General features: G+C 44.7%; 1 long non-coding RNA gene across 1 annotated transcript; it reads left to right on the plus strand.

Moving 5' to 3' along the window:
- The first annotated feature begins 7,723 nt into the window (after nucleotides 1-7,723).
- On the plus strand, nucleotides 7,724-23,130 carry LOC118229318. The gene is made up of 6 exons (XR_004765644.1): nucleotides 7,724-7,948; nucleotides 10,807-10,928; nucleotides 11,767-11,823; nucleotides 19,179-19,262; nucleotides 19,694-19,828; nucleotides 21,962-23,130. It is a non-coding gene; the product is annotated as an uncharacterized LOC118229318 (long non-coding RNA).
- Nucleotides 23,131-24,881: the final 1,751 nt, after the last annotated feature.

A 24,881-nucleotide genomic window follows, 5' to 3' on the forward strand; every position in this document is an offset into this window, starting at 1 on the left:
CGTGACAAAGTCACCAAATGCAGAAGATGAACATGATTCTGTGCAAATAATTGTGAAGAAATAGATGAGCACATGATTTTTTAAAAATCAAAACATCGCCCAGCAGTCTCTAGACTATTCCCTCACAAATCAATATGATGTGTGTTATGAGGATAGGATATGGCTGTGTGGCCTAGATAGAGCACTGCTGTTACTGGGAAGACCCGTGTTGTGAGACATAATTCCCTTGGCAGGATATTTCCCATAGTTCCACCGGTGCAATAGCACATCCTCTGGTCTGCCTAAACTGGCCAGCTCTGCAAAGAAGCAGCTGAACAGCTGTGAAAGGAGGGAAGAGGAGCCATGGCTGACCGTGTGCCTTCCAGAGGGCGGAGCTTGCCTACAGCGCTCTCCCAAAAACCGGTGGAGGTTGTTTCAAGGACAGGGCTGCAGCTACAAAATGGACGTTCCAGCTGGGTTGAAAAATGTGTGGGAAAAATCAAAACAAAATTTGACGGGTCGCTAACTGAGCGTCACAAATTCCAGCGCCAAATGATTCGTCAGTAATCTTGTTTGCTTGGTGCCCCAGAGGATATGTAGCGAATTAGCGGAGTGTACGAGACAACAGCTGACTTCTTGCAGTTCACAGAAGTGACAGAAGATGCTGCGGAGGTGTAATTGGGCCTACAGTTGCGTTCAAGGATTCCAAATCACTGTGAGAAGATGGGAACGTGCGATATGGTTCCAGTTGGAAGAACTTCAAATTTACTTTGGAAAACGATGGTGATAAATGCGATGTTAAATACAAAGCTTAAAAGCATCGAATCCTCCCGTTTGCATCTGATGCTGTGCTGTATTTGTTTATAGAGAACTCTGATTTTTAAATTAAAAAAACTGGCTTAATGACTGTGTGGGCCCAAATGAGTCATTAGGAGCAGCGGATGGATCGTTAGGGCTACTCGGCTGTTTTCACAGCTCTTTCGCTACACCGCAGGCTTTTGGCCACCTCGCAGTGATCCAGCCCCAAAAAAATACTGGGGAAGGAAGCAAAAGCAAAGCGAATATTAAAATGTCTGAGATAAACGTGCTGGCAAACACTCACAAGCGCGTGGCATAATGGGTCAGGCAACTGTTTAATTATCGAAGCCTTTTTTTGAACGCTCCCCGGTGAACTCGAATACCGACAAACAGATCAATCAGTGCTTGTCTGTTTCTGAGAGAGGAGGGCCTTGGCAGCATTGGAGCTCCATGCCAGCCTAGCCTAGTCTGGCAAGTGAACACACTGCTCTGCTTTCTTTTTTTTGTTTCCTGGAGGAAAATAAGTGTGTGTTTTTAAAAGATTGGATTTAGAAAGTGCAAATTGAGCGGGGATATTGAGACTAGGGGTCCTCTGGAGAGCAAGTGACTTCATTTTGACTGAGGGGTTATTCCTACCAGGGAGTACTGCTTCAGAAGAGGTTACTGTGTGAACAACATACTCTGTGTGCGTGTGTGTATCTGTATGTTTGGTTTTGCGTTTAAGTGTGTGTGTGTGTGTGTTTCTGTGTGCAAGCGTACACGTTTGCTTTCGTGGTTAAGCATTTGTGCGTACACGCGTGTTTGCTTTTGTGTTTAAATATTTGTGTGTGTCTGTGTGAGAGAGAGAGAGTGCGCATTTGCTCTTTGTGTTTAAATATTTGCGCGAGCGTCCGAGTTTGGTGAGGGAAGAGGGGCAGGTGGCAGTCCCACCCAGGCGGGACACCTGTCTTCTTAATTAGGCCTCTGAAAAAAAAGCCCTGTCCTCTCTGTCCTTGAGTCGTGGCACCACCTCACCTCCTCCCGGCTTTCTGTGAGCAGCCCTGGAAATGAAACTTAAACTCGATGACATCAGCAAATTTCCTTTTCGGCTTACAGCTGCACATCTTACGCATTCTGTGGAATTCCTTTTTTTTTTTTTTTTTGCACAGCTGCATATTTACCAGAGCAAAAGATGTAAAGAACCTTGTTCAAGGGCACAGCAGCAGTGTTGCGATCAGAGATTCAAACCCACAACCCTTCCCCACACAACCACTGCATCACATTCAAGAACACTTCCTTTTCAAACTATAACAGTATTCGTTGTGCAAAAGGATTTTTCAAGACATCTTCTTGTCTCTATTTGTTTAAGATAATGCTTTCTTACTGGGAAAAACAATCATTCTAGGTAGTTAATTTCCTAAGCAAATAACCACTGCTGGTTGCTCCCTGCTGATTGGCTGAATAAGCGAGCTTCAGTGGTGTGTGTTAAGGTGGTTAGGTAGGTTAGGGTGTGAAATTTGATGTGTGCTGTACCTTTGTAAAGTTCAGCAGTTTCCATGATAAGGCTGAGTTACCTGTTGCTATTGTGCATGTGTACATATGTGTGTGTGAATGTGTGTGTGTGTGTGTGTGTGTGTGCCTGTGTGTGCCCTTTATGTCAGACCGTTCCCTGCTCAGCAGGCAGGGGGAAGTGTTTCCTCTGATGGACTGCCCATATTTGGACTTCCTGTGCCTGCAGAGCTCAGGCAATGGCAAACCGCGATTTATAAGTGGGAAATGCCCGCTCTCTCAAGAGCACAGTGTTCCGTGAGTGAGAAAAGAACCATTGATCGACCCCCACGGCCACCTAGCATTATGTGCATACACAAACAATCTGGGGACATGTGCGTAAGCCTTTGTGTATATAAGCAAGTACGTGTATGCGTTTGAATGGCACGAGAGGAAGGATGGAACTGGCTGGAGAGGGATACATTTGTAATCTCCCCACTAACTACGGCTGCCATATATGTTCATGGTGACGTTTCCGCAAAAAGCATTTTAATGTATCAGTGGTGTAACTGCAGTTCTTTAAAGATGTGCAGCTTCACTGTGATGCCCTAGTGTGACCGGTGACATCAGCGTTTTCACATTTGTCAGAATGAGTGATGGGAGATCATGCATGGTGTTTTTTCTGAGTCACCGGGGTGCTACTCATCTGCTTAAAAACAAGACATTTGATTGCTGTCATATTTGTTAGCCCCCATCTCTCTCTCTCTCTCTCTCTCTCTCTCTATCTCTCTCTCTCTATCTCTCTCTCTCTCTCTGCTGCAATAATGCAAATTTAATATGATTTGGAGGAGAGGTACAATATTCTATGTCCTCACGGGTTTGCAGTTTACCCTCTCTGCTAACTGTGGAGCACTTGTCCTCCCCCTCCTGTGTTAATGATTTCACCGTCTCATCTGCCAAGCTGAAGCTGTGTGTGTGTGTGTGCGTGTGTGTGAGTGTGCGCGTCTGTCTGCGTGTGTATGTGTGTGTGCATGTGCATCTCTGTGCGGCGACATGCATTTATGTGCATGTGCGTGTGTGTGACCACACACTTTTGTATGTGTGTGTGTATGTGTGTGCGTGCATGTGTGTGCGTATATGTGTGTGTGTGTGTGTGTGTGTGTGTGTGTATGTTTGTGTGTGGGTGAATGTGTGTGTGTATGTGCGTGCGTGTGTGGGTGCGTGTGTGAGACCACGCACTTGTTTGTGTGAGTGTATGTGTGTGTGTGTGTGTGTGGGTGCGTGCGTGTGTGTATGTGCGTGCTTGTGTGGGTGCGCGTGCGCGTGTGTGAGACCACGCACTTGTGTGTGTGTGTGTGGGTGCGTGTGCGCGTGTGTGAGACCACGCACTTGTGTGTGTGTGTGTGTGTGTGTGTGTGTGTGGGTGCGTGTGCGCGTGTGTGAGACCACGCACTTGTGTGTGTGTGTGTGGGTGCGTGTGCGTGTGTGTGAGACCACGCACTTGTGTGTGTGCGTGCGCAGGGGCCCGCAGTGTAATTAGCACATTCGTCTCGGAGGAGGGCACCGCACCGACGCATTCACCGCCTCCAGGCACAGGCGCGGTAGCTGCGCCTCTCATTCTCTTCTCTCCCTCCCTGTCTGTCTCTCTTTGTCTCTATCTCTCTCTATCTCTCCCGCTCTCTCTCTCTCCCGCTTTCTCTCTCTCTTGCTCACCGCTGAGTCAGAACACTCAGGTGGAGGAGGGGAGGGAATCTCTTTTAACTGCCCCTTTAACCTCCATGCACCAGACACCCAGACAGAGATGTGAGAGGATGATTCAGTCCTGTGGGGCTGTTTGGGGAGGGGGGAGTTGTGGGGAAGGGGCTGCCCCACCCATCTCTACAGAGAGGATGTGGGCAGGCCCTGGGAATCCCACTCCAATGACTGGTCCCTGCCCTTGAGTGACAGGCAGTTATGGCATGATGTCTCCTCCCACCCTCAGTCTCAGGTCTAGAAGGTTCAGGAGACAGGCGGGCAGACAGCCCTTTTACACATCCTACATGGCACCCAGGGGAGCAGAGCTTTGGGAACCTGTATCGCCTGTGATAGTACTAGTAAGCACACGCCCTTGGTCAAGGGCATTCTGGAAATGTTATAAAGTGCGTTAGACAGTAACCGAATGTAAAAAATATGTGTTTGGTTTCAGGTTCAAATCCCGAGTGGATCCCTGTTGTAGTGCCCTTGAGCAAAGTGCTCAGTCTGAATATATTCAGTAAACATCCAACAGTGTAAATGGATAATAAGTCAAATATAAACTCAGGCAGTCACCTTGGCTAGGGATGCACGCTCTGCGGATGTTTTCTCTCCAAATTTCTTCTTAAAAACAGGCTTTCCCTGTCTTCCTTAGTTGCCCTTGATTACCCAGGTACATATTCAGCAGCCTATGCTTATTATAAATGTAGTTTGATATGTAGTGCATTGCATGTCTGAAAAGACTTGAAAGAAAGCCTTTATGAGATCACATTGCCTGTTTGCTTTCAGTCCTTTGCTGATGCAACAACTGTAAAATATGTGAAACAGTGATATAGAAAAACACGAGGGGTGTAAAAAAAAATATTTGAAATGAAATACATTTGATAATGATGTGACTGTTCTTCGTTTGTCAAATCTCTGTACAGCCCAGTGCTTGTTTTCTCTCCGAGCTTTTCGCTTCAGGATCGCTGTCGGTTCTGCGTGATGTTGTGATTGTGATATTATTTTTAAATCGGCGTTGGCCAGGGCGCCGCGGCTCCTCTGTGTACGAGGGCACGGCACGACTCCGCCGTCGTGCGCGTCGGTCGCTGCGCGGCGAGCAGAGAAGCGGGGCGAGGTGTGGGCGCGTGCGCCTGCTCGCCCGATGCCTGACAGTGAGTGGGCCCGCGTGGGAGAGAAGACAGCGAGATCTACACCCTCAGAAGTGAGACTCTGTGTATCTCTCCTGAGGAGGGAGAGGGAGGGGGGGGGGGGTGTTGAGAATGAGGGAGGAGAAGGAGAGAAAAAGAGGGGGGAAAGAGGGAGAGGGAGACAGAGAGAGAGAGAGGAGGAAGGCAGTCACCATGGAGACTAGCCTGAACTGCTCACCCTGCAACATTTCAAAACTTTGAGCAAGGAATGTTTTTTTTTTTCATGCTGTTGCCTGAAAACCCCACTCTAAAAAAGGGAGCATGCCAATTAGCAGCTTCACGCTTGAGCATCAGTGGGGACTGAAGAGATTTAAATTGCAGAACACAAAAATTCCCATTTACCATGTATGTGAAAGCATGTGCGAGTGCACTTTTCTGTGAATGTATGCGTGACAGTGTCTCTGTGATAAGTGCTATGCAAAAGAATCTAACTAAACTGAATTTACTGTATCTGCAATATTGGCACTGACTGAGACCCATATTGATAAACTGAAACAAATTATGCGTAAGGAAACCTACATGTGTACAGTTTAAGTTGACTTAACCCAAACTGTCCTTTGAGCCTGTTACACTGGATCCTCTTCCAAGAGACAAAGTGCCGCCTGCCATTTTATGGTGATTTAGCAACCGTACACAAAGTGACACCGAGTTCACATACAACTGTGACCAAAACCGCAGACTGTTTAACGAGGCCCACGCTACAGCGAATCCAAAATGAACCTCTACAACTAGTTCACCCCGCTGTGATGCTCACAATTCAAAGAAGCCAACCAATAACAAGGCCATAAATACAAGTGGGGAGCCAAAATATTGGATACTGTGTGATACTGTCGACTTAGATTGAAGAGCTCCTTTGCATCTCAATTGTGGGTGACCTATTTTTTCTTTCTTATTTTACTGTAAAAACATTTTTTGTGTTGTCCTGGCTCTCTGTTATCTAGTGGTGCTCAAATACCTTAAAAGATGTCCTCTTTGAAAACAGTAGAGCAGGGATTGATGGATCCATGGTTATCCAGTTTAATGTTTTGCATACTCTTGGCAGAAGTTAATTTCATTTGTTATTCTCCCTGGTTTGTCTCATCGATTTGACACTTCATCTAATAGCTTAGAGACGACAGAGCCTTATCATTTCTTGATGAATGATCGCGACCTTTTCCTCGGTTCCTTTGAGAATAGGAATTGACATCTGTTCTTACACATTTGTATGGTTTATTCCATACAGTCAGAGAGAGTTAGTGCGCAGAATTTGTGTGTGTGTGTGTGTGTGTGTGTGTGTGTGCGCGCGCACTTTCTGGAAGGATATAGGAGTTGGAGGTCATACAGTATCAGACAACCCAAATTTAAAGAAGCAGTAAGTGAACATAGTGTGGGTGAGATGGACGGTGAGTGAGACTGAGGTAGAGAGGGAGTGAGATAATGAGAAAGCAATGAAAGATTGGCGTTAGTGGTATTCCTTTTGTTACTGGAGGAAGCATCCATCTTGTACATCACATTATACAGATTGCGGCATTGACAATAGCATGCATTCAGTGCATCTTGTAGCAGTGGCTTTATCTGCTTCTCTGAATGTGACCATCTGCCAAAAAAAATAAATAGTGACGGTGCAGCAGCTTTGCGACAGATTTGCCACAGACCTTTTCCCAGTGTGCCTCTCCCAACCCCACCCTTCTTTTAAACCCACCACTACAGCGACGCCATTGACCTTTATCTAATTCCTCAGCCTTGACTGAGCCTCTGTTCCCTCCTGTTCGCTGGCTTTGACTGGTAAACAAGGCTTGAGATTTCTGTCAGCCCCTCTGAAGCTCTGCTGCTGCTGCTGCTGCTGCTGCCCCCATTGCCATGGCAACCAGACTAAGTCAGATGTAACCTCCAGCAGTAAGCTCATGGATTTTTCAGCATTCAGATTAGTCCTTGTCTTTATGTGTATATAAATATGCCTGTTTGTGCGCGCTCTCTCTCTCTCTCTCTCTCTTTCTCTCGCTCTCTCTTGCTGTGTACGTGCGTGTGTGCGTGCGTACATGCGTGTGCAAGTGTGCGTGTGTGTGTGTGTGTGTGTGTGTGTGTGTGTGTGTGTGTGAATAAAAACTCAAGACGTCTATGGGAGACCTGACTTATGGGCAGATTGTCCACTTGAATTGAGATTGAATTGTGTGCATATCTGTGGCTAAATCCAAGATTCTCAGTAAGATATGACGTTGAAGTTTTCGAATGATGGGTTCTGAATGAGAGGAAAGCATACTGAACCCACCTCAGTTCTCAGGCTGTGTGCTGTTTACGGAACAGTTATGCAATTGACCTGCTCTGCCATTTGGCTGCTACTCGTAAATAGTTTAGCAACACTTCACCCTGCAAAACGAATGTCCAGTTCCAGCCATTACATGCCTGGAAAAATCCCCGGAACAAAGGTTCCCCAAAAAAAGGTTCCCACTTTTGTGTTCAGAAAAGGTCATTCAGGTTGAAGTAATATTTTTCCTCATTTCACACTTCCTCATTTTAGTTATGTCAGTCTGCGTCCTCTAGAATTTGATGGACACGGGCTTGCATGGATGGAGGTCTGTGCCAAATGGCAGTGGACAGCAGAGTCTGGAGCCAGAGTTTGTTTTTCAGCTTTCCATCTGGGGAGCTGTAAACAAGGCAATGGAGTATTTGAAAACAAACCTGCCCCACCCCGAACGGCTGTCATGACATTACGCAAAACAACAGATTTTTCATCGACTGTCCATCCTCCAGAAAGGAAAGGCAGCATTGAGGCCAATGTACTGGGCGGCAGTGTAATATAATAGGTAAGGAGTCGGTCTTCTAAACTATAGGTCGCAGGTTCGATTCTGCTGTTGTACTCTTGAACAAGGTATTTTACCTGCATTGCTTCAGTATATATCGAGCTGTATAATTGGATACAATGTAAATACTAAGTAAAAAAAGTTGTGTAAGTCGTTCTGGATATAAGTGTCTGCTAAATGCTTGTAATGTAATGTAAAGTACGAGTTGGTGATCATACATTAAAACTGGAGAATAAATTCATTTGAAGGTTCCGCCATATTTCATTGCACTTGTCAGTGGCAGTTGCGAAAGCCCAGCTTTGATTTCAGCATGTGAGTGCCGTAAATGTTTGAACAGATTGAATTTATTTTGGGTTGTCTGTCCCTGTATCCCGTGATGGGTGCCGGAGCTGCTAGATCATTTTAGGTAATGATTTCTGAAAAAAAAAAAAACACCCCACGTTCCGTCTTTGAAACAGGTTTCTTTGCTCGTGTTTCAAGGTCATGTGACGCACCAAGGCGCAGCGCCACCTTTTTCCGTCTCGCAAACTCAAGAAGCGAGCAGGTGCTTGGGAGACGATCGTGTGACGCGTCTAACTTTAGAACGCTGTTCTGACATTTTTTTCCACCTCCTTGTGCTGTTTCGCCACACGATATTCAGCCTGGCATCCCACCCAGGCAATGATCATTTAGGGTCCCTCCACGAGAATCCCCCCGGATCCCCCTGTTCCCCCGTGTCGCTGTGTCAGGCGCTGGTCGTGTGCAGAATGCATTCCCCACATCGTCAGTCCGGTGCTCCTGCAGCGTACGCTTGTTACCACGGTACCGGTCTGAACTATGTGTGGGTAAAGGTCAGGGGGTGAGATGCAACAGCTGGTTATGTCACCGAGACGGAACGAGCTCAGTGCTCTTGACGGTAGTGTTGGACTATAATGGTCTAGACAACATGCAGGAACAGGTTGTCATATGATACCAACTCCCCAGTTTCTCAGTCAATAGGGAAGACCCTGCAGAAACAAAGGAAGAAGCGACCAATATGCTGGGAGCCTGAGGGACAGGACTGTGATGTGTCCAAATCATCACACATCATGGGTCCAATCATTCAGTGGAAATATTGTGCAAGGTTGTGTTTGGGCATGCACTGTACACAGTCTTGTATTAGGAGAGCTCTATCTATCTCTCTCTGAGTGCTGGCTGTGGTGGTGCTTGGCTATTCCTTTCTGTCTCCTGATTGCTGTCATGACGTGGACGTGTCCCTGTCGGTTGAGGCTAGGGAGGTGCAAAAAATTGCGATTGCCTTTTTTTCCTGAGCACTGAATTCAAAAAAACCTCTTGTGGGCAAAAACAGTATTCGAGGCAAACACATTTATGTGATTTCAAAAAAGAAAAGAAAAAAAATTTACCTCTCTTTGTACTTTAGACTGGGCCGGAGGCCTGTAGTGACTGCAGTTGACAGGACTAATGCTGAAACATTGGGACACGCTGACTGGATCAAACCATACTTGCGTTATGGACGTGTGATCACATTAAACCACACTGCACTCACATGTTCCACCTGAACGTTTTACACAGAGCTTGGAGGATGAAGGCACGTTTCTGTGGGAAGTGGCACCAGGAGAGCTGAAGCTAACCCCCCTTCATTAAAAAGCTCAGCTCTTTGTTTTGCTCCTAATTAGGCCGAAGAGGGTGATAATGAGTGCTAGTCACAGTTTTTAAGAGAATCGCTGATCCCAGAGGTGTGACAGGAAACGACAACTCTCTTTCGACACCCCTCCTCCCACACCGCCCCTTTACCTGCCACCCCTATCTCACACATATCTCTATGGCAGCTGCTCTGGAGAAACGAGGCTTGCTTTCCCCCAAGTGCAGACATAGCTCTGTGTCATTTGCATTTGAATAGGAGATGTCATGTCTCCAGGTACCGTTTCTACAGTTAATGTTACGTGCGTGTGTGTTTTTTTTGCTTTGCTGTTGCCGTCATTCAAGCAAACTCCAGATCACATTATTTGTAATAGGGCGTTCTGTGGATCTTCTCTGTCTCAAACCATTGCATATTACATTACAGTACATTCATTTAATGAGCACATACCCAGACTTTCTTAGAATGTAAACCTGTTTCAAGCCCCAGCCGTCACGATTTATTACATGACTTCTTGACCTCTTGCACTAATGCATCTCCTGGAAAATCTTGTGTTGTTTTTTTTTTTAATGAGCCTTTTTTTTGAAAAAAGAAAAAAGGGTTGAAATGGTACACAGCTGTTGTGTGGTTGGGGGCCAGACCTTTAACCTTTCGGTGCAGACGGAGGCATTCTCACCACAAGTGCCACTGAACCAGTCATCACTGGTTTTCACAGATAATTTGTGGGCAAACGGCCATCCAAAATGGTCGCTCTTCAAACAGGCTGACCTCTTTTTGGCGCCGCTTCGCTACTTTTCACAGCGCCGGATGCAGCGATCGACCTTGGCTGCCAACGATTCGGCATCGACGCGTGCTTTCTGATGCCCTCAGCAGAGCATGCCTATTGACATTCCCAGGCGCTGAATGGCGCGGCGCACCAGAGAATATCGCAGCACACACAGAAGGACGCTCCGCGCGCCGGTCTCCGCTAATCACCGCCGCGTCAGAGCGGAGGCGCCGCTCCGCGCCGCGCGACCTCGTAGTCCGCGTCAGAGGGGTGATGGAGATTTTCCCCCGCTTCCTAATTGAAAAACGGGCTTCTAGGCGATCTGTCATTGGTAACCCAGAAGCAGGGGTGGAGCATTATCGGCGCTGCATTAATTAATTCTTTTTCTCCAGGGTTAGGGGGCAGCGGATCTTGGCACGCGGTTGACGTTGCTGATTGAAATTGCTTTGTCCCCCCGGTCTCTCCCTCGTGGCCCAGTTGGGCCCGAGCCAGGCTCTGTTGCGTCCTTCAGGAGGAGAGATTCTCGCTGGTGATTTCCGGGAGACGTTCAAACCGGCCAACTTTTTTCTAACTGACGGCTTACGACAGTCATAACGTAGGTGAGGGATCGGGGCATTATGCCCATCATCGCTGGTCATTTGCCTGAATCTAGAGTGAATCTAGAATCTACAATGAATCACTGTGCATTTAGCATGAAAGAATATCAGGTTCTCAGACTTCATTATACACCCCATCAAATTCTTTATATTGAAAAATAACATATTCAGAAATAACACAGTTTATGAGCCAATTTCCATCCTCAAATTTCCATGGGCAAACCTGATCTTGAATCCACCTCATGAAGTTCTTATGCAATTTAAAACATGTCATTCAAATCTTTCATGAACCCTGTGGACTGAAAATATACAGACTTGGTACATTATATCTCTTTTCATTAGCCAAAAGTCTGAGACCTGGGGCTACTCTTGCTGCCCTTCTCTGTACTATTAATATATATTCAGTCAAGGTCATTATTTCTTTAGGCACAGGGCATCAGGTGGAAACTTAAATTGTGAAACACTTTCACGTGAGTTCAAATTGAAATTCATTTGAGGTTTCACTGCTGCGCAAGATGCAGATAAACTAACACAAACAACTTTGTGTCTGTTATTTTTTATAAATCAAACATAAGCAAAACTTGAGAAATGATTTTAAGATTGCACTTAAATTTAAATCCAAGAACATTTTTATAAATGAGGCCATCTATTTCTATGCACTGTACCACAACAGCCACCTGTTTATCACCATATTATACAAATATGTTCTCTCCAATCACATTGAGTTGAGACTGTACCACTATATTTAATGTGAAATGACTTTGCATTTCTAAATATAAGTAAAAGTTCACATTGGGTGATATACAAATAAAATAAGTTTGACTCTTCCTGTTGCTTGCAGATTACAGAAACTTCCCCCTGACATTTTGGTTGAGGATCCCAGGAATGGTCTCCCAAGGTAGGCTATTGCACCACTGAATTTATTTTTTGGGGTGCATTATCCAGGGGCACTCACAAAGCAAACATATTAAGAGGGGAAAACATTCACAATGAAATTCAGGATATGCGGTTTACTCAGGAGCACTGCAGTATTGTACATTACCTGGGATGTGAACCTGAATTCTTATAAGTCCATCTCCTTATCCGCGGCAAAGACAAGAGTCCATGGGGTTATTCAGGTTTTTAGGGTAGGGGAGGCGTGATGCTGCAAAAAACAAAATAGCCTCTATTCCAGATGGGATTATGCCTGTACATACCCACATTACATCCATTCATAAATATTAAAATTTGACTTTGTCTTTTGGGAGGGAAAATCTGCATTTGGGTGCTGCTGGCATATCTGATGCTGATGTAATCGCAGGTAAGTAGCGTTTCCTGGTTATATTCTCTGAAAAAGCAGGAAATGACTGGGACAATTATAAGGGCCTTCAGACTGATAAATGAACAATAGCTACTTACAAAGAGATAAATCCCCAGTCATGCTTATTAACACATTGCTTATTGCAGCATGTTAAGTGCTTGCCATGTGCATCTTTACTCTTACGCATCATAGATATTCTATTTCATTTCCCGTATTTTACTGCAGTCTTGGTAAAATGTATTGGACCTGAACATATTCATCAAGGGCGAATCATAGTTCATCTCATTTCAACAAGGTGGTTGTTTATCGCTCACCCAATCCCACGGAACATTTACCACACAATCAATAAATGGCCAACCTGATTAAAAAAGATCTATTACAAAGGCTACCATTCAGAAACTGGACACCTATTGTATTGTATGGCATCAATAAAACGTATCGGGCTACCTTTATTAGCTGACAGACACAATGTTCCACCTCTCACTCAATGAATGACTTAGCTTCCCGTCAACAGTCCACAGTCCACTTGACTCTTAGACAACGCGCAACGACCTCCATTCAAGAGATATATGCTCATATGAAGACGCACTCATTTGAAGTATATATACGTAGTTTTAATCCTGACATGTAAGGAATGCGTTAGCTTTAAAAGAGAATTTAGCCAATGTAATTTTTTTGTATGTGTTTTTTCCTATAACCTTATTATAGAATAAGTGCAACAATACATACATTTTTTTGCTGATAAAAGAATTAGTCAAGCTGAAACTACCAAAATACATTTCTATCTGCGACTCCCTTTTCAACTTTCCCTCTCTGTTGACGATGGCTGAGTATGCCCTGTAGGACCGCTGTCCTCAGTTTGCATCCGCACAGTCAGGGTTTGAATCCAGGCCATGAGATAAGTCTCTGTACTGAGGACTAGTGCTTTAGCTCAGTGCACCATTCGGAGCCTCCACCATTCCTCACGTGCTAATCGCTACATCGCTAATCGCTATAGTCAATGTCTTCTGGGGTGAAGAGTTAAGGGTGGCTGAATGACATTGCTTTGTTGCGTGACACCAGAGACTTATGCGTCAATGAATAAACTTGCATTTGCTATAATTCATTACTGATCTTAACTATTTGAAACGAAGATACATCTGGGACAGGAACTCAGGGATACCCTGTGTGGCTGTATATTTTGGATGCTTTGGCGAGACTGTGCCTCAGATGGTTTGTCCCAATACTTGCTAACCAGTGGATTACCCCCTCTGCACTACTCTGAAATCCGCAGATCGGCTATCCCATCTGGGGCTGAAATGACTTGAGCAGTGGAGAGACATGAATAGCTCGCTGGAGCATGCCTGCTCACCAGACGGCCGTTGCCTTTTTAAGCACAGCTCAATCAGGGCGATTCTGGGGGATTTTAAATGACATATCATTTTGGAAACTTCACATATCGCACCAAGTCTCACTGTGGCGTCATCATCCACAATTAGAAGCTGGATGCTCATTAGTAGAAGTATTGGATGGAATTGATATAAATAGCCAGGATAAGGTTTTCTTTGACAAACATAAATGCAAATTAGTAAACTATTTCAAACCAGGCTACCCTTTTATCAAATTCGGCAAAATACAGGATTATATAATTTCTTCAACTTGTCCGTGTAAAGAAACAATTGACCAATCAATAACAGGCAGTAAAAATTGTACATCTGATGTCATCATTTTAAAACGTTAACATTTTTCATGTGTCGTAAAGAATGAGCTGTCGGTAAAGGCACAATGGCTGCAATTGTGCTGCGGTACTGTTACAGTGCAGTGTTCCCTCTGTATTCTGGAGAAAGCAGTCCTGTGACACTGCCACACTGCCTGCTCAGTGGGAACATTTGGTGCATTATTGCTGGTACAGACAGGAGGCTTTCTTCTGTTTTTAAAATGTAATCCATCCTCACAACATTTCCAACACTTCTTGTACTGCAGTAGAAATGGTAAAATCACTGTGCCACAGTTACTCAATTCTCTTCCCTCACACACACCCACACACAAAGCATTCAAGCACTAACTGTCTCTCTCTCTTTCTCTCTCTCTCTCTCTCTCTCTCACATACACACACACACAAATATTCTTTTGCTTTCTCTCAAATTCAAATTCAAAATGGCACGAAATAGCTCATTGGCAAGAAATATATTTGTAAACATTACTAGGGCGTATAGCAATACATTTTAACACAGATGAATAATCATTCTCTCTCTCTCTCTCTCTCTCTCTCTCTCACACACACACACACACACACACTCACAGACGCACACACAAACACGAAAACAAACAGTGCTCTCTTCCTCTCCCATCCCCTTTCTATCCCTTTCTCACATGACTGATTGTAAACACAATAGCAGTCTTATATCAACCAAAACCTTGGACAGAAGCAGGCTAAAATGTAAACACAAAGACAATTGAATAGATTTAAATTAAATCTGAGTCAGAACGTGCCGTGTGTATTTTATACATTTGCCAAAATCAGGAGGGAATGCTGTTGTTTATAGGGCCACTGTGAGATGTGCAGATTTAAGAATTATCTGCAGCAGGAAAGACTGATTTGTCCGTTTTTGGATTTATACTGGACTTTCATTTACAAAGATGTAAGGGTTAGCGGTTGGGGCTTTAAAAAATTTTTCCACCCTTACACACACACATACACACACACACACACACACACGCATGCGTGCACACACACACACACGCACGCACACATGCATGCACGCACGCACACACAAACACATGCACACTCTTTACAGACTGTCCAAATGTGGTTTTAGACCAGGCTTCAGGCTAATCTTTCTGAACCGTATCACCACGATGGTATGGAACCGTGTTTCACAAAAATGGTATTAATAATGCAATAAAAGAAAAAAATTAGCAATGCAAGGACATCTGCAGCACAGATATATTACAGACATCCCCATTTCCATCGCCCCGCTCTCTTTTTTTTCTCTCGTCTCTTCTGTTCTGTGCGCTGGAACGGAAACAGCCCCTGTCATGTCTTCCATTTTCCCTTCCTGGGCTCATAGTTTATTAATCAGGTGCTCAGTATCGAAAATACAGATGAACTGAGATTTAGGCAGGGCCTTCTGCTGCATTATGCCACATCCTCCCCCCCACAGTACACCCCTTTTACCCCATGCATAAACCAATCACCACCTCCTCCTGCTCACTCTTCACTGCTTTCCCCACCTGTACTCCTCCCCCTGCACTACACCCCTGTTACCCCCACACATACACCATTCACCACTCCCTCCTGCTCACTTTTCATTTTTTAAAAATGTGTACTCCAGTGTACACCAACACACTACACCCCTATTACCCCCACACATCAACAAACCACTGACAGCACCAACTCCCCACCCCACCCCACCCCACCCCACCCCACCCCAACACTTCACCAGTACAGCAGAGCTGCTCTGTGTTTGGAAACGCAGGCGTTCGAGCCGAGTGGCTAATGAGACAGATGTCTCGGAGCCTACGGCTGTGTCCCACCCCAAATCCCTGACCAGGTGAGGTCATGGCTGCCTCTGGCTGCCACCAGGCGAGGGGGGGGGGGGGGAGAAAGAGGAAGACCACATGACAGAGAGAGCCGGAGCGCGAGACAGAAAGCGAGACTGACAGAAAGTTAATGAGCAGCACAGTCACCTCACAAAGAGGAGACAGTGAGGAGGAGAGACAGAGGGAGGCGAGGAGAGAAAGAGAGAGAGAGAGAGAGAGAGAGTGAGAGAGAGAGAGATGGGAGGTGATGGGAGAGAAAGGGCTCTGCACTTCCTGGAGTCTTTTTTTGTCAGAAAAAAAGCAAAAATAAACATGAAAATGTTATGGACCACATATCTTTTTGAATGTATTGACAAATGGAATTAATGCATAAAGAGGGGATTGGGGATGCCACCAGTGAGGGGACCTGGGTGGTCTGGGTTTGGACTCGATCATGGGATATGACCTACCCCTCTGACCCCCTCAGCATCTTTTGAGATTTCTGGAGTAGCTGAAAAGGGACATAGTTTATGAGTAATTCTCATCTCTGTCAGTGGTCCATGACCGTAAGAATGACATAATCCAGGTAATGTGACTGCTGGGTCATTACTAAAAAGAAATGGCCATAAGGCAGGACTGCACAGCCATGTAGACAGCCTGGCAGACACACTTACCTGCAGACAGGTACGTGTCAGATTAGACTGTACAGTCACAAAGGACTGGCAGAGAAAGGGACAGAAATACAGACAGTGTGACAATTAAATAAAACCAGATGACATTCTGACAGATAACGGGCAACAAATTCCCAGCAGGTCTGTGTGAAACCCTACTTTCGTGACACAGCCAATATTTCCTGACCTGTCACATCGACTGAGTGGATGCGGCTCTAAGGGGACGTCAGCAATTCAAACTGGGGACTCAGACGTGAACTATGAGACACAGGGAAGTGGTTGAAACGGAGGAGGCGTGTGTAGATACTAAATACGTCACACCTCTGCAAACCGTCCTCTGACAACCTGACCGCTGTCTGACCGATGCCCGGAGCTGCCATTCCTGGACAGAAAGGCTGAGAGTATTGTGAGATCGCTCAAGGTCAGACCCTCTGGGTTGCAGGAATAGGTGAAAAGCAGAGGAGAACAGACCAATGAAACACGAGGGGAAACATGAGGGATAAAATAGGGAGACAGAATCTGTCAGTCGGTAATTAGACCCATTTCTGTGTCCTATTACCATTCCCTGCCTGTTCCTATTATGATGGAGGCTTTATTGTTGACACAAATTTATGCATTGAGCGTACCAGTGATTATTTTTAACAACTATTTTCTCCAGAATAAAATATAAGACGAGAGGCCCCGTGCTTTCTTAATCTGCATCCCTCGTGAGTCAGTCTTTGGAGTATCAGAAATCAGTGGAAGAAAAAGCTGTCAAAACCAGCGCCATTTGGGCGCACTATGTGGTCTGTCGAGACCGTGCGCCAGCTGGGAGCTGTTTTTTTTTCTCTTCTGAAATGAGACAAAGTGAAGAGGGGAGGGCGGCGGCGGGGGGAGACACATCCCGGAAAACCGGAATACGTTCCCGGTTTTTCCGTCCGCCCCTCTCACAGTTAAAGCGCTGGCACAGTGGCGCACTGAGGTGTGAAATTTATTTCAAAGACTGACACGCTGCATGAATCACTCTCGCTGTTGCCAAGGCAACACTTTGGCATATCAGCCTCTACCAACACTTTTAATCACTAACCTTTAGTCTTGTTTACAGTGCTTTGACAAGGCTGAGTGGGGGTGGCACACACACACACACACATCCACACACATGCACGCATGCACACACAAACACACACACACACACACACACGCATCCACACACATGCACGCATGCACACACAAACACACACACACACACACACACACACACACACACACATACAAATTCATATCTTTCCACACATGCACACCTTTCTCATTTCCCCATTGATGTAGCCGGTTTATATGACATTACAAGAGGCTTATTTATAACTGCGGCTTCAGCGCGGATGCCCACTTGTCATATTGTCAGAAGACAGCTGTACAGTAATGGAGACAGTCTGGGGCCAGACATCATGTACTGTTATTGTTTTGGTTGGATATAAAAATCTGATAATCCAGACCGAGCGACTGGACTAAATATTAGCCCCAGCCTTGTTCTGCAGAAAGGAAGACGAGGCACCCCACACTGCTCGTCCCCAGACATTCGGGTTTTTATTTTCACTTTCCGCTTTCTTAAGGGACGTTCCACTCTGAAGTTACAGCAGTCATGCCGCTTTTTTTTTTTTTTTTTTTTAAAGAAATGATTTCCTCTGCTATACCATTTGGGAAAAAGAAAAAAACTAATACAAGTCATCATCAGAGAGAGCCTCCGGGCCAATGGTGAAAAAAAACAATTGAAATGCTGACCGCGTTTCCATCGTCCCCGTCTTCGCGATTTTGCTAATACCCACACCTATCGGTTTTGCGCTTAATTGCCATGCTGCAGGGACCCACTGTTATGTAACGCTCTCTTTGTTGCTGCTCCGAGCCGGCCGCACTTTGTCTTCCATTCTCCTCAGGATGGAGGGAGAGGCTGATAAGCTGTATTGCCTTTTTTTAAAACTCCCTGGCGTTCTCCCATTTTCTGTCTCCCTCCATTTATTCATTTTTTTTTTGTCTTTCGATATCTTTTTTTTTTACTGTACCGCGATGCAAGTGGTGGGGGGAAAAAAACGGTGGTGATTAATCTGACACATTTACGACAAGACCGCATCTGCGCGTTTGTCAATTAAGCCAAATGAATGTGTTGACAATGCAAAAATCTATAAATTTTCTCTAGAGTCACTTCAGTGATTTAATTGGCCTTGAAACCATCAGTGTAGGCAGCTCATGCCAGACAGAATCACAGATATCTTGTCATCGCTTAATGCGACTAATGGCATTTTTTGGTCCTTATTCAAGGTCAAGTATATGTAGTGAAAGCCAAGAAAGGGCTTATTTGGTGTTTCTGCATACAAGGTCACTTACAAGGCTGCGCTTAGCAAAAGTTTACTTCTTTCTATCTCTCTCTCCCTCTCTCTCTCTCTATCTCTCTCTGTCTCTCCCTGATTTTTGCTGATGTCACTGCATCCTCAAAAACACTTTTGCCTTTCTCTGTCTGTGGTGTTACCTCTCATTATGTCTCATTTTTCTCTGTACAAAGCATTTTAGGACAGAACCGTACAGCTTGTATTGTCACAGAGATAATCCCCACCTTCCCTCCCATCCCTGTCTCAGCAGCACCCCCCCCCCCCCCCCGTCTGTCTCTCTCTCTCTCCCTCTCTCTCAGCTACAGTGCCACCTGGCTTCACCAGTCACATGACTTGGGGTCTGAGTGATTAGGAAGATAGTTTTAATCCAGTTTCCCTTCCAACAGAATGACTCTCCCCTTCCTTTCACCTCGTTCAACAGCATCGGCCGAACCCAGGCCACAGAAAAATAGTGGCAGGTAGCTGCAGAGGCATGGACAGACACTACCCTTAGCTTTCTGAAATCGTAAGTTGAATAATCTATTTTAAGAAGACAAAAACAGAGCTATCCTTTTTTACAGTTCATGACCTTGTTCCCAATAAATAGGGTGTGAAAATGTGTTGTTTACACAGTCCCTTTGTAAGATATGTGTAAAACCACAAAAGTGTGAGTAGAATGTTCTTGACTGTTCTTAGTCTCACTACTAATTGAAAGCCATGGAGTTCTGGAACACTGACTTAAAAAAAAAAAAAAATTACAAAAAACCTGGTCTTCAAAGAGTTAACTGGTATTCTGATTTCAAGGTAGATGTTCCTCTTTAAAGGCCCAGTACTCCCTGGTCCCCACACCACCCGCACCCCCCCCCCCCCCCCAATTTTTGTCTGTCTCCACGGCGCCCGTTTCCGTGTCAGCAGCCGCATCTGTGCCCTGATGGCCAGCTAATCGCCTGGTTCCAGTTCACAGAGGCCGCAAGGACGCCAGAGTGCCACCGAGGCCAAACCGGAGGAGGGGAGGTGCTGCCAAACTGACGAACCGCCAGCTGCCCCCCACTGAGCGGGCCTGTGTGGGAGTTTCCGACAGCCAACAGAAAGGTTAGCCACCTCAACCCCCAACACACCCCCCCCCCACCCCCCCTCAGATCCAGTCAGGCACTGTCACTCTCCTTTTTTTAAGTATAATTTTGAAAATCCCAAACTCCCTAACCATTCATCATCAGTATAAACCTTTCAGCCTCTCTTCTTTCCCAGCAGGTTTATTGTACCAATTTGCTTCAGGGTTTTATTGGATTTCTGTTACTTTTCATTGGATTTTTTTGTTTTAGAGTGTCCTCAGTCTTCTTAGTCCGAGTCTCTTGCCAATGCAAATACCCCATCAGTTGACATTCTTGGTAACGGGAATTTTAACTATATTATACCTCTTTCTTGGAATTACGTAGTAAAAAAATGATACTCATGGTGCTTAGCATTTGTAGTTAATAAATCTTTTCACTAGTAGTTCAATAGCTTTCTAGCACTGAAGACTCAGGCCTCCCCTCAAATGCATAAACTCTGAGTTCATAAAAAATTACCAAGCATAAATATGACATAGCCATGCGAAGCCTAAGTGCTGATACCAGGAAATGCTGATACCATATTGTGCTTTTCTTTTTTTCTTTTATAATGTGAGCATATTTGCAAGAAATGGAATAAGTTCCAGGAAGTACGGACTGTTGACAGTTTTGCAGAAGATTTTCCAGCTTTGTTTTTCTCAAGTTGGCATGGTCCACCCAGGAAATGCACTGTGACATTATAATAACATTCTAAATAACTCACCCGAAGCCTGTGGGTAGAGATTGAATATACACTCCTGCCTTCCTATCCATTACCAGTGTCCCATGTCATTTTACTGCCATATCTAATAATCCTGGATGATGTTTCATTGGCCTACATACTATGCATGACACTATAGTACTGTATACTTTGTAGGCTTTCCATGCACCATGAACATGCTACCCATTCTCCATTTATTTGACTAGAAGTACATCAGAAAACTGTAAGGAAGTTGAGACAATTTTTGTCTTGGTTCACTGTCTCATATTAACATATCGTGGATGTGACTGCTAACACAAACACCTCCACCTCCAGTATAATGTGTTGAAAATCTGCTTATTCTGACAGGGTCTCTATAATATTGTAACATCGCACTTTTTTGGTGCCATATTGCCAAAGAGCACCCTCTGAAGGTTAAGTTCCTGGTCCAGTTGATGCATACATAATTGGCTTTACCTGATGTCAGCCTTTGATTAAAGTTGTCATTTCGAACAGCTACTTCATTAGCGGGAATTTCATTGGCTCTGATGATCATCATCGTAGGAAGCTAATTACTTTCCATGATTAAGAAGTATATTTTATAATTTCAGTTTGAAGCAGGGATGTCTCACTTATCTGTAATGAATCAAATGCAGGGCCGAACTGTCTCTGTGACAGAGTGGGGAGATGTGGGAAAGCTCTGAGCAATGCACGTTGAGGTTTTACACAATTTTTCATGAGACCTGAGTTGAGCAAATTCAAGGGATCGTAATCCATTTCCACCAACCGGCTGTCATGTCTGAAAATGAAATGAACCATGGGATATACAACCAAACTTCCATTAATGCAGTTTTATTTGGGGGTGTATGTGCAGGGGCTCACATGCAAGTTCTCTTGATCTGGGGTGCACGTTTTCCACAATTTGGACATAGGCAATTCGTGAGTTTAAGGTTTTACTGTAAGCAAAACATCCTTGTCTCTTCCATATGTCTCTGACTAGCTTCAGAAGCTTGACGGGGTGTGGCCTGTAGGCTGGCTCATGTGGTGTTTTAGGTGCGCTCTGCTCAGTTAGAAAAACCCTCTATTCACTCGGTCCATTTGTCAGAAGGAGAAGCCGATCACAGTAGAATTCTCCCATTTGGTAAGTGAGTGTGAAAATAAGTGAGGAGGTCCTGAACTTTGCAGAACTTTAATGAGCTGCAGTTTTGCGAAAAGAGCTGAAACTGTGGGATGATTTCTGGTGACTCAAGTGAAAGCGTTATGTCGCACTGGAGGTGGAGGGTCCCCTTTTCGCGTTCGAGTGAAAATGTGGCCTGATTATTATTCAGAATGATCTGGATGAAAGGAAAATACATTCTTTCTATCTGTGCCTTTCTCTCGCCCAATTTCTTCTGTTTTTTTTTCCCCTCTCTCTGTCTTTGTTTTTCTCTGTTTCAGTATCACCTGGGACTGACTGTGGGTGTCCACAGGTCATCAGGCCCTAACGGGAGTTCTTGCGAGCCATTAGGACCGAGTCGATTGTGTGGGGCCTGGCTGCAGGTGTTCCTCTCTCCCGTGGAGCGAGAGATTGGACTAGCGTGTTTACTGAGTGGGAGATCGAGAGGCTTATTTGCGTGGTGGCTCAGCTGGTCCTCCAACCAGTCAATGAACTCCCTCACCGTCCCGAGAGTCGGTTAAAGAAACCGGCTAAACCGAGCGGCTTCTGCTTTTACCCTCCCGGAGCGTTTTCCCCCATTAATTCCTAGGAATACATTTTAATTCAGACTAAGAAACAACCAGAAATAGAGTCTTTATTCCACAGCAGAGTATGGCCTGAATCAGGGGAAGTGAAAGTCTGAGAAAAAGGATGAAAGGGTAATGTTACATTACATTACCGGCATTAGCAGATGCTGTTATCCGGAGCGACTTACACAACATCTATTTTGTTACATAGCATTTATATTGCAGCCATTTATACTGCGGGATATATACTGAAGCAATGCTTGTATATTGCTAGCACTCTCCTCAATTCACTACATTCATTTGAGCACTTTCCTTTACCTAGAAACCAGGTTTACTACAGAAAACAGCATGGAAGGACGCTAGTCAGAAATTGTAGCAGACTGTTACAGGGTTATTGTGGATGCAGTGACCCCACCACTTGCCACCTACACCAAAGTGCATGTCAGCGACACACCAAAGTGAGTGTCAGGCAGGACAATGGCTTAGATGGTGGAGCTGAAACAGGATAGCACAGGAGCATGCTGGGTAATTTCCCTGCAACATGAAAGGATATGAGAAGTGTGTCATGTGACCGGACGAGCCGATAATGTCTCCTGGAGGGAGAGTCACCCCTTTTCACTCAGGCGGTCACTCTGGTGGCTGGTAGTGATTTTTATTTGGGGAGGGGGGGGGGGCAGGGGATGGTGCACAATGCTTTTGAGCTTTGGAACCAGTTGCCTGTGATGTAACATAAAAGGATTCAGGACCTCCCATTTTTCAGCCCGGGGGGTTACATAACCGGAGATAAGTATAAGGGAAGGGGACTGCATGTAACTCTGGACCTGCATAAAATATTAAAATACCTGAAAAACGGCCTCACTTGCAGTGCCTCAGTCTATAGTCCACACTAGTCCATAGTACATACAAATAGTATGTATGTTTGCATGTGTGTATACTATATATATATATATATATAGAGAGAGAGAGAGAGAGAGAGAGAGATTTGACGCATTTTAATTTCCTTTGGAATTTGAGAAAGAGTAAGGACTGAAAAGCAATGGATTAATTGGTCATTGGTTTTATATCATGTCACTTCCTCTTTTTGGGATCTTTTTGAGTTCTTCTACAACAACAAAACAAAACTTATTATGAAGTCATAAGCTTCTCTTTGATCTCTTTGCTACTGCCAGAATGATTCATTAACCGTAATCCAGAGAGAGAGAGAGAGAGGTTGGGTACACATCTGTGCTCATAGTCTTTTGCCAGAATTGGTTCTCTGGGTTTCATGCACTGTTTGTTACTGATACCCTTTCCCCCTGAGTGAACTCCTGTGTAATTTCAGTGAATATGTGTTGTGGGTCTTTCACAATGTTGAAGTTTCAGGACGTGTGCTTAACAGAGGGAAAAGGGGTGACACTGATTGATAATGCTGATTGGCCCGTGAGCTGTCTTGGAAAATCAATACCTTATTGAAATTCTCTGTCTGGCATTATTTCATATATTTCTTCTCTTTTTGATGGTCTTTATGGTGAATCTTGGGTATTACTCATCATCTGTATGAAGGTTGTATTTCCTCCTTAGGGTTGCTTTGCAAATCCACCTCTCTGTGGCATTTTTAGTGTGCCGATGTTTGCTTGCAAGGTGCGATGACTAATACACAGCAGGGGGGTGCATCTGTTTGAGGACATCTTAGGTTCAAGTCCCCAAGTAACAAGTACTCAAAGATAAAAGCATCAGCATCCAACATGGCATCTGAAAATGGAGGATAGGATGATGCATTTGCAATATATTTATATTTTAACCTTCACCTTGAAGGTTAAAACTAATTAATTCAGTGTGCTTATGACATGCATGCAATTTGCACCTCCTGCTCTTTTTCTCGTAAAGATGCGTTCACACACACGCACACAAACCATCTATTTATTTTGCAGCCAGTTCCATGTTGCAGAAGTCACAGTGTGCACTGTATGCGACAGAGATATTCTCTGTAACTCAATACGAAACAAACATATGCTGGGTGTAAAACCAAATCCCTTAGCACATCCAAATGCAGAATAGGCTGCTCCATATTTAATACCAGCTGTTATTGGAGTGCTAATTGACTGTTATCACCTAACTTTTGTTCACTCAATAGGCATCTGAAGTTCCTGAGCCAGTGCTGTGAATGATATCCCTCCACCTTTCAGTATTTTCTTCCGAGCCCCGTTCCATGGTAATCCTGTCGTTCAGAGACCCTGATGTCAAACACACTCTGTTAATTTTGACACCATCAAGAGTGTGCACACATACATTCTTGATTTTGATTAAGATACCTTAAAATTGAGTGCAGTAATATTCATACAATCCTAAATCCAGTTTTAATCAATGAAATGAAAGTCCTGTTAGTTTTGACTGAAATAATATATATTTTATTCACATTTGTGTGGGAAGGAATAGCTTCTTTCGGTCTGTCTGAGCCACGTGGTCATTGGACTGCTAGTGAGGAGGGGAGGTAGGGGTGGATATAGAGTGAGGAAGTGGGGCATGTGTGGAGTGGTATAAGGTGGTATAGAGTGGATAGATGGAGGGTAGTTTTCAGTGGTATAGGCTAGGGAGGAGGTAATATGGGGTGGTATAGAGCGAAGAGGGAAGGTGGTAATGTCCAGTGGTGCAGGAC

This window comes from Anguilla anguilla, chromosome 6 (assembly GCF_013347855.1).
Source record: "Anguilla anguilla isolate fAngAng1 chromosome 6, fAngAng1.pri, whole genome shotgun sequence".
Taxonomy (NCBI): domain Eukaryota; kingdom Metazoa; phylum Chordata; class Actinopteri; order Anguilliformes; family Anguillidae; genus Anguilla; species Anguilla anguilla.